This window comes from Benincasa hispida, chromosome 3, assembly GCF_009727055.1.
Source record: "Benincasa hispida cultivar B227 chromosome 3, ASM972705v1, whole genome shotgun sequence".
Lineage (NCBI taxonomy): Eukaryota > Viridiplantae > Streptophyta > Magnoliopsida > Cucurbitales > Cucurbitaceae > Benincasa > Benincasa hispida.
This window is the reverse complement of record NC_052351.1, coordinates 29,622,999-29,633,193: the sequence shown is the minus strand read 5'-3', so window position 1 is coordinate 29,633,193 and position 10,195 is coordinate 29,622,999. Positions and strand designations below refer to the sequence as shown.

General features: G+C 34.6%; 4 non-coding genes across 4 annotated transcripts; all 4 read right to left on the bottom strand.

The window, feature by feature from the left end:
* Window positions 1-8,988: 8,988 nt before the first annotated feature.
* LOC120074837 lies at window positions 8,989-9,112 on the bottom strand. The gene has a single exon (XR_005481116.1). It is a non-coding gene; the product is annotated as a small nucleolar RNA SNORD14 (small nucleolar RNA).
* Window positions 9,113-9,255: 143 nt separating this feature from the next.
* LOC120074839 lies at window positions 9,256-9,378 on the bottom strand. The gene has a single exon (XR_005481118.1). It is a non-coding gene; the product is annotated as a small nucleolar RNA SNORD14 (small nucleolar RNA).
* Window positions 9,379-9,447: 69 nt separating this feature from the next.
* On the bottom strand, window positions 9,448-9,549 carry LOC120074825. The gene has a single exon (XR_005481105.1). It is a non-coding gene; the product is annotated as a small nucleolar RNA snoR99 (small nucleolar RNA).
* Window positions 9,550-9,705: 156 nt separating this feature from the next.
* LOC120074838 lies at window positions 9,706-9,829 on the bottom strand. The gene has a single exon (XR_005481117.1). It is a non-coding gene; the product is annotated as a small nucleolar RNA SNORD14 (small nucleolar RNA).
* Between the last annotated feature and the right edge of the window lie 366 nt (window positions 9,830-10,195).

The window sequence follows — 10,195 nt, the reverse complement described above, 5'->3', positions numbered from 1 at the left end:
AAAAACTGTACTTTATGAATGATTAACCAAATGTTGATGGTTCATCCCACAATTAAAAGTGGTTTGATATTAGTAAAAATTTCTCCTAATGTTTGATAGTATCTTTTTGGTGTTGCTTCCAAAAGACCACTAATCAAATAAAATTTATAAACTCTAATATGTATTGTTCAGTTCACACTACAACGTAGTATGAGTGCAAGACTTGGTCCTCTCCAAATGGAATCTGAAAATTTTAGCTAACAATTGAATTCGAATGGTCACAGAGAGAGTTTGGTATTGTTGTGATCGCAAGGAATTTAAATAGCATGAATTTAAATGCGTAATTTAAAAGAGAATTAAATTCAATTAAGGAATCTAGCTTAGGAAATTTAGATTTTGCTCATGTTCTTGATTAATTTACATGCAAGATTTTGTTGTTGGTTTGTTTGTATGGAAGACTATAACTATCAACTTTACTAATTAATTAGCTAATTAGTCTAGGTGTTCAGTTAATCGGTTCCAATAGCAGCCTAATCAATTAAGTCTAGGAAAATAAACCAAATCAATAGCAATTTGGATCGCCTAAATTATCAATTGATTAGATTCTTGAAAGATGACTTTGAATGCTACAAAAGAAATTGCTAAGGCAATTTAGAACTTAATTATAAGCAAGGCACAAATTTAAGCCCTAATTGAGATTAACATGAATAGTCACATCTACCTCTAGCAAAGCAAAGAAAATATCATGCTTGATCAAGTCAAGCATAAATTCCAAGCAAAAAACATTAAATTTTCTTGAGAACCAATAAATCCAACATGAGTTCAAAATAAACAAGTCTCTCAACCAAAATGCATGAGTTTAATCCACCCCTAAGCTAGAAATAACTTATCTTAGTCACTCATGAGGTGTTAAGATGAGCCACAATATCCAAAATTAATGAAAGATACAAGAGTAAGTGGAAACTTTGTGTGGAGGTTGTTGAAATTGAGATTCATTGACCTAATTTGGCTAAAAATGCTTATATAAAAGTGGCCTAGCGCCACTCGCTTAGGGAGAGCGCAACTGCGTTCTAGGCAGGACACTTATATAAACGTGGTCGAGTGCAACTGTAGTTAGGGAGAGTGCAATTGCACTCTTGGCCTTATCGTAGTGCCTGTCTCGAGCGTCGTTGCGCTTAAGCTGGCGCTCTCGAGCACGTGCATGTCCTATCTTGTCCATCAATGTTTGGAGTACCACTGTGCTCTAGGATAGAGCTATGATGCTCCTTGATTTGCATGCTACTATCTTTGAGTGCCGAGCGCAATGCATAGAAAGCGCAGTTGTGCTCAGCCAGGGGCATTCTTAGTCATTTCCCTTTTTCTTTTCATGGTTGATGTTCCAGAGTGCCGTTTTGACTCGTTCTCGTCCCATTTCGACTTTGATGGTCCATTACTGTCTCTTAGCTGCTCAATTATCTACAAAATAGCATAATAAACATGTCAAATCCCAACCTCAAATTAAGCTAACGAAATTAGCACTTTTAGAGTGCTAACAATGTTATAACTGATGAATTAATGTTTTGAAACTTTGGAAAAGGTCCCCTTTCCTTTCGGTTTCTTTGTTAATTATTACACAAATGAAGTCTCAGGCCCACTTTTTTCATGAATGTCAAGTACATTATTCTCATAATGTTATAACTGATGAACACATCAAGTAAATCCAAGAGATTTGAGGGCAAAAGAAGCCCACTGAAGATGATGTGCATCTCATCTAGACGAGCTTCTTAGACAATTCAAGCAAAGGTTGTGGGGTGCATTTTTAGATAGTGATTGTACACCTAATTCTATTGGATTTTCTCCCCACATCTCTCTTTCCACTGTTGGTACTGCCCTGGAAATTGATCAACCAAACTATTGATTTATTAATCTCACAAATGAGAGCATGAAATCTTACCCATTTTTTAGATTCATCTTCTAGACTATAAACACCGACTTCAACACATCTTTAAACCCATAAACTTCAAAACTCATTTACATGTTTATTGTACATGTTTCTATAAAGTATTATTATAGGTCTCTGTATCAAGAGGTCTTTTGTTTTCTTTTGGTACAATAGGAGTAGAGAGATTCAAAGTCAAACAACAGATATCTTGGTTGCTAACATATTCAAATCTTAGCTAAGCTTGGCACACTTGAAATTACAATACATGCGAACGAGTAAACATAAGAATTTGTCATCTAAGATCAACCTACGAGTAAACATAAGAGTTTGTCATCTAAGATCAACCTCAATGGCCTCAATATATTCTACATAAATCACGCAAAATAAACAGAGATAATTGAGAGGAAAATTAGGACAACCTTTCAAATAATCTATAATTGTAAAACCATGTGTCAAAGCAAGAGGCCATCTTTTTCATCCCAAGACAGCAAAGAGAGCATTGATAAGGACTCAAACACACCATTATTTAGTAATTACACTGTTTAACATCGCAGTCCATTGCTCCACATGTCTACATAGCTTTCAAGCTTCCATGGCATTGCCCAAATGCATCCATATAAAAGACACTCAAAACCAAATGCAATTTGCTCTTAATGTGGAAGAACAGAGTAATCTAAACAATATAAGGTTTTCTTCAAAATCAAGAGAGTTTGAGATGGCTATGAATTGCAGATTTCTTGTGTTTGTGGCTCTGCTTCTGCTGTATTTTGCTTCAACCACAGTTACAGGTAAGGTAAAAATCATCTCACCAATTTCTTGGAGTTGGGATTGTTGGTGTTTTGGACAATGACAATTTTGATTTTCAATAGCAATTTTCTAACTCTAGTGTTGAGAACACATATCTTGTTTCCTTCTTAAAATTCTTATCAAATAGTGATGATTTGAATGATTTTTAGTTTCTTTTAAACTAAGGATTCATTCCTAACAACTTTCTTAACACTTCAAAAAAAAAACAAAAACAAAAAACAAAACCAAAAACAAAAACAAAAATAGTGAAAAGAAAAATGATCTTTTTGGTCCTAATAACTAATTTTGAAAAATGTGCGTGTTTGGCTCCTGTGTTTTCAAAATATAATTTTTTATTTGTCTTTGAGCTTTTTAGAGCAGATGTATTTGATCCCTAAGTTTTCAAAATATTCCTTTTCGGTCCATGAATTTTTAAAAATACGCTTAAAAGGTCCTTCATTAATTTTTTTTATTATTTTAAATTAGAAAAATATATTTTTAAAGAATTACCTCTCTTCTCTAAAATTATTTTTTTGTAAATCAATATTTCATATAATTATGTAAAACAATAAAAAGAAATAGTTCAAAACATTTTAAACATATTCTTCAAAACATTGAGACTAGGAAGGTACAATTTCAAAACTCATAGACGAAAAGCACAAAAAACTTGTCATGTGTTTAATCGTGTTCCATAAAGCATAATGATATTCTAGTAAATTGCACAAGTTTTACTCCTAATAGCCCAAGTATAAACTAATTAGGAGATAGTCTCAGTAAGGATCAAGGTCGAACATGGGGATTGGAATTAAAATAAGAACAAAGTCAGTTAATGAATCTCTACTTTTAAACGCAGAGTGATGAGCATGTTGATAGATGGTAATGTATTTGGTGAAATGCATGAACTACATAGAATGCAAGGAAAGATGCTAAGAGAATATGTGGATGTAAGTGGATTTGTGAACGTGTAGCACATAATAGATAGATTTGAAATAGATTAGAAAATTGAGCTGGAATAAGCAATCCTCAAACTTTTTGAGCTTAATGACAAACTCATGTTCATGTTCATAACCTTTTGGATCTCACCTCTCGATGAGTTAGCCACATTAATCATCCCTCCATGATGCATGCATAGGTTACTTGGAACACAAGAAAGTGTTTATCTCTAAACATTTCACTTACTCGGGCTAATGAAATCCACATCACTTGCTCTCTCAAGTAGTTAATGCTATCTTATTAATCCAATGGTTAAAAGATTCACTAGTTGGATCTGAAGCTTCATTATTCGAATGAACATTTGCTTAATCATTAACCTCGCCAGAATGAGGATTAACTCATCCCAACTCATTAGAGATTTAGTTACTCGTGGTAAATAAAATAAAAATGAAAAAGATAGAAGATGAAGCCATGATATGATATTAAAATGTGAAAATTATAGTTCGTTACAAGAGCAAGAACAAAGTAAACTCGAAGGTGAAAGGTTGATAATGAGGATCACCGACGGCCTTCTCAAGCTTATGTCGATGTAAGTGGATGTGGATATGTACTTTGCGTTTAATGATGGGGGAGTTGCTCTCTCGAGTCCTCTTCTCTGGTGGTGTGGGTGGACTTTTCCTGGAAGGTCTCCTTGGAAAATGGAGGAAGAAGGTGATATGTGTCTCTCTTGGAATCTTTTGATTTCCAAAACTCTTTCCACTTCCCCAATCTCTTTCATTGTCTCTCCGTAACCTCTTCAAAAACTGTTTGTCACCCCTTTTAAAACTTTCTAACTCTGTAGCTTTTTNTTTTTCATTTGGGCAAGGTACATATATAAAGTTGGTTGCGGGGACCACTTCTGCCACACAGGACAGTGGCAAACACGCACCAGGAAATGTGTGTGTCCATTCTTGCAATTGTCGGTGGTCCCCTTCAGGTGCATCGGTGTCACACCCCTCCCCTGATTACCCTCTTAATCCAAAGAGAGATGTGAAGATAGCAATTACCAATCCTCTTATAACAATTGTTGCCAACATACTCATAAAAACCTATATTTTTAGCACCTGTTAAACCTGATTAGTAATTTATAATTTTCTAGAACTCAACACATAATTCCAGCAACTACTTTAACGTATAGTTTAAAGCTAGTCAGAAATATCAACATGAACACACATAACAGATTTAGAAACCAAACTTATATACAACACAAACTCCACTCTGTTCTCCCCCTAACATGGATATAAAACTTAAACAGAACGTTATGAGTCACCTAAATTGCAATCTTTCTGAAGGTCTGAGGAGTGATTGACTGGCAGAACCCCTAGGCCTCGGGACGTTGACTGCTACTTAGGAAGGAAAACATTTTTAAAGAGTGAGCTAGAAAGCCCAGTGAGTGACTATCTTATATAAAACATACTTTAAATCATAAATAACATAAACAAGCCTATCAAGGAAAACATTTATAAAATCATAATCAGGGTTTTGGAAATGGAACTAAAATTGTAAAAAACATCATGTAAAACATGGTAATAAAACCCATAAACATCATTATGGAAAACTTTACTCCACTGCCTGAACATGTGGGAGAGCCATTTTGTTCAATCCCTAATCATCTTAGTTGAGAGAGAGCACTTTTGATCTCATCAACGTCGATAATATAGTCATACGTGCACACATAGCTAAATTGGGTCTTGACCACCTTACCATACCTTCGTTGTTAAGGATCCCTAACATCATTGAAATCCGGGTATCTTACCATACCTTTAGTACCAACAATGGAGTAGGGTTTGTACAAGGTACAAACATTTAAGCATTTAAGAACATGCACAGAAAATGCGTATTGAAAGTAATTATACCTTATAGTTTCATTTCAACGTATGGTGCCTTGTAAAACATGGAGTATACTTGATCAATTTCATCATGTGATAAAACATGGCATAGACAACTGGAAAACACATGTTAAACTCTTCTCATTTAAAAACATAGATCATGCAATCAAAATTCATTTTAAGGCATGAATTGGAGAAAATCCTAATATAATAGCTTCATATAAAATGCTTATGTGTTGGAAATCACTCATAAACTTGCAATTAGAAAATATTTATTAAAACTTGTCACTCACTGTCTTAAGCTACTTATCCAAGGGGTTGTACGCCTTTCCTATTTTCGTTTGCCTTGAAAAGGAAAGGTCCCTTGGTCAGTATACTTAGCTCCTTTTTTAGATTAACGCATAACTTAATTTTATCACATATGGATGGTTATCGTATCATAGCTAAGTTCAACGCATCAAAAATCATCCTTAACGCATAGACTATTCCTTAGCCATCTAAGCTTATAACTTAAATGACAATTGGGAATCCCTTTCCAAGATGCTCGGGTAAATGATGAAACACTTTTCAGCCTATGCGACATATATCTGCTATGTAATGTACTTAGATTGCCTTCATTATGAATTTGCTATGTTGTATGTGTTAACGTATAACCTCACTGAGTTAGCTGCTTGTTTATTCTTCGTATGCAGCTATTTGTATATTCATCCACAACATCATCTCAAAATCAAACTTCCAGATTTCATAACTTTAACTCTAGCATTCGTTTAACTAACCTTCCTTTAAAGAAATGCTCATAAACATCTTAACGTTTGTTTACCTTAGAATTTGAACATTATTTCCTCCAGAATTGATCGAAAATCCTTCAAATTCTCCTTTTGTTGGTCGAGAGTTCTTCAACTTTCAAAATCTTCAAATGGTAACAACACTCCCTTACTTAGGCGTCAAAATTTTTTTGGCAAAACAACCTTCTTAATTAAACTTATTTATACTTGGGTTTACATGAAGAGTTTGCTTAATTAATTGCCACCTGGCGAGCTTATCCCTTCATTGACGTCTACAAGGTTGCCACTTGGCTTACTTACTCGTTAATTAAGCTGAATTCCTCATTTTAAGCTTGATCGCATGGCCTTACGGCCACAAGGACTTCTCCCTTTAATGCATGATCATTTGTCGCATCCTTCATAAGCTTAGCCCTCAACAATGGTATACAAAGTTGGTTACATGAACCCTACATACCACTTGCTATACTTAACCACAATGCCCTCCTTCAGCCTCTGGACGCATCATTTACCAAGCTGGTCACATGACGCCTACCAGTTCCAATAATGCATGGAACCCCTTCCTCTCTCTAAGTGTTAACTTGTTCATATTTCACCTGAGAACCTACATATAATCATAACACTTGGGAAATTTTCCTTATTTTATATTTCAAACTACACATAACTACTTTTCCATTAATTTGATTAACTAGTAAAACAAGTTGGTTTACAGGCTTTTATTTTAGTTGTTTTCCTCTCTCTAGCACGTGCCTTATTGTTGATCTTTCTTGATTCTATCTTTCTAACCTCCGCAATTTCCTTCTATTGTATGTACTTCCATTCGCATGGCCATTCTTTGATCCTAGCACGACTTTTTTTCTAGTCTTTTCTCGTGCAAACGCATTACATCTTCTCACTTTGGCTCTCTTTCAAGATTAACAAACCCACGAAGAATGATTTTGGCTAATTTTCTTCTAACCTACATGTTTCTCTCACAAGATACTTTTGAATATTCTAATTTCAAAAGACAATAACTTGTTCAAATTATCACACCCCAAATTTAGAATCGTTTGTCCTCAAGCCAACCAAATATCCTAATTCTAAACTCAACAAATCTTATCCTCAAATTTATTTTCCTTATTTTCTTTGAATCAACTTGGTTTTGAATTTTTAAGTAATGAGTTTGAAGTTCTCAAAGTTTCTTTCCAACTCGTTATTTTATTAAAGAGTTATTACTTAATTAGGCATTTAACTTAATCCCTCACCTTCATTTTAGCTTGTCCACATGAGTGTCATGCGAATCATCCGGCTACGGAAGAATGTCATTCACAACTCAAAGCATTTCGATATCATCAAATCAATTTTCTCCCACCCTAAACTGGGAAGTCATAATAAAGGTCTCAGGTTTATCATTTAGAGTTGATAAACAAATTTCTGGAAATGCTATAAAGTTTGTGATCAATGCAGTCCTAATGAGTACTAAATTGGTTGGCTTAATATCATCATATTGGTTGCCATAGCACGCACACAAGAAAAAAAAGCATACAAGAAAATTGCATGGAAGGAAAAAGAGAACAGATGCAAAAATAATACTTTCATGATATTAGGCTTAAAAGAGCTCGAGTACAAAATAAGAGAAAGAAGGTCTCCAAATACACCCTCAAATTTCTAAAAATTTAGAAACTAAAAATGCATATTTTGAAAATTCAGAGACCAAATATAACTATTCTTCAAGACTTGAAGACAAAAAAAAAAAGACAAATCATTCCAAATGAATCTTAAATTAGTTTCTTTGTCATGATTTGTAGGAAGAAGCATGAGAGGTGCGTTGACGAAGGAAGAAGAAGAAAAGCCAGGAGACCTTATGGTAGATAAAAATAAGGACAAGAAGATTCAAGGCAGTGATGAGTTGGTGGCAATGGATTACAATCCTGCTTCAAGGAGGCCTCCAATCCACAACTAAATTAATGGCTAAAGTATATAGGAAAACAATACCACAAAGAAAATTGAAACAAAAGATGCTTCACTTGACATTTCTACTGTTTATAACTCAAAACACACCATCGAATTTAAGTTTTAATGTTGAGTCTACATTCAACATTTTCAATTCTTTTTCACAAGAAGCTTCTGAAGTATTATGTTTTTGTTTGTAGTTTTCGATCCTCTGCTCAGTTCAAGAACCCATGTGTGTGTGTTATATGAATATACAAATTTCAAACATAAATAAGCCATCTATTGTTCAAAATAAGATCAAATTGAACTGGTCCTCCGCTCAGTCAAATAAGCTCCATTTATAATATCCTTTAATGTAAATGTCTAAAAGTTATATAATCATTTAAAAATTTCTGATATGCGAAACAAAAAATCCCAAGATGTAAATTTAATTTTCATTAGACTGATAATTAAACATATTTATTCAATTGTGGTGAATACATATAGTTTTGATCAAGGAATCCAGAGTCCAGAACCACCACTAGTATCAGCAGTTCATGACTTCGATCTGATCCGTAGTTGGGGTAGAAACAATAACAAAGAAAAACCATTTTGGTCACATCTGCAAGTTCATTCTGGCAAGAATACCTATCCAATTCAGAAAAAATTCAGATTCTAAGGAACGTACTGCTTCCATGCTGCAAAGCCCTCCATTTCAGTGAAGTTTATATAAGATTTCAAGCACTTTTAAATGCAACGAAAAACCCAATAAACAAAGAAACAAGAAACAATTACAAATGACAGAAAGAGTTTCAGACATCCAAGGAAGGAGTATAGCAGCACCAGCTCTCAAGCCTGGCGAAGGCGAAAGCTCTTAGGCGGCCACTGCGAATGTTTTGAGAAACAAGCCTTTGGAATTATCATCATAAACACATTAAGATTAATAAAAATCAATGTCATACTAACAACCAAGCATATAATCATTGCTAACACAATTTCAAGAAATGAATGACACAAACATCATGAATAAAGCAGATTAAATCAAATGGGATTTTATAATTCGTAAGCTCTCAAGAGACTCAGACATCCAAGGAAGGAAAAAGGCAGCATTGGCTCTCAAGCCTGGCGAAGGCGAAAGCCCTCAGGCGGCCACTGCGAATGTTTTGAGAAACAAGCCTCAAGGATATCATCATTGGGAAGAGAACTTCAAAGGGTCAATAATAAATCAAACTTTAAGATATAAAGTGAAATTGAATAATGAAAGTGAAGATCTTCCATCCAACAATGATCAGCAAGACATGAAAGACAGAGCTGACAAAGTGAAAAGGATGGATATGAATATGGGGGACCTTGTTCATCCCTAAAGCACCCAGAACACTGCTAAAGAGGCAGAAGCAAAGTCCCAATTGGCCACTTTCAGGTAAAAATTTGAAAACCCAAATCCAAAATTCATAGAAATCGGAAGATTCAACATACTGGAATTTAGATTAAAGAGACGAAAACATGAATGTATATTGTTTACTAGAGTCTCAGACATCCAAGGAAGGATAAAGACAGCAAAAGCTCTCAAGCCCGGCGATGGCGAAAGCTCTCAGGCGGCCACTGCGAATGTTATGAGAAACAAGCCTTAAAATTTATCATCAGAGACGCATTAACGAACTATCAGAGCTAATCTACAGCATAAGTGAGATGAATCCAGAGTACATACAATTTCCACAACACATAAAAGAAAATAAAAAACAATCATGGACCAAATTTCGGGAGGAAAAGTATGAAGACAGAAACAATATAATAAAAAGAATAACGATCGACGGCAAAGAGACTGCGTGTACTGCTACGGAAGAGGATCGAATGCTGATAGAACGGTTTTATAGAGTAAATTAGGGTTTCGGCAGATGACGGCTAAATATTTGAGAACCAGATGGGTATTATACATCGAACAATCGAGATAGCGCCAGATTAGATTAGATTTTATTTTATTTTATTTTCTCTCTAATCCCTAATTTCAAAAATAA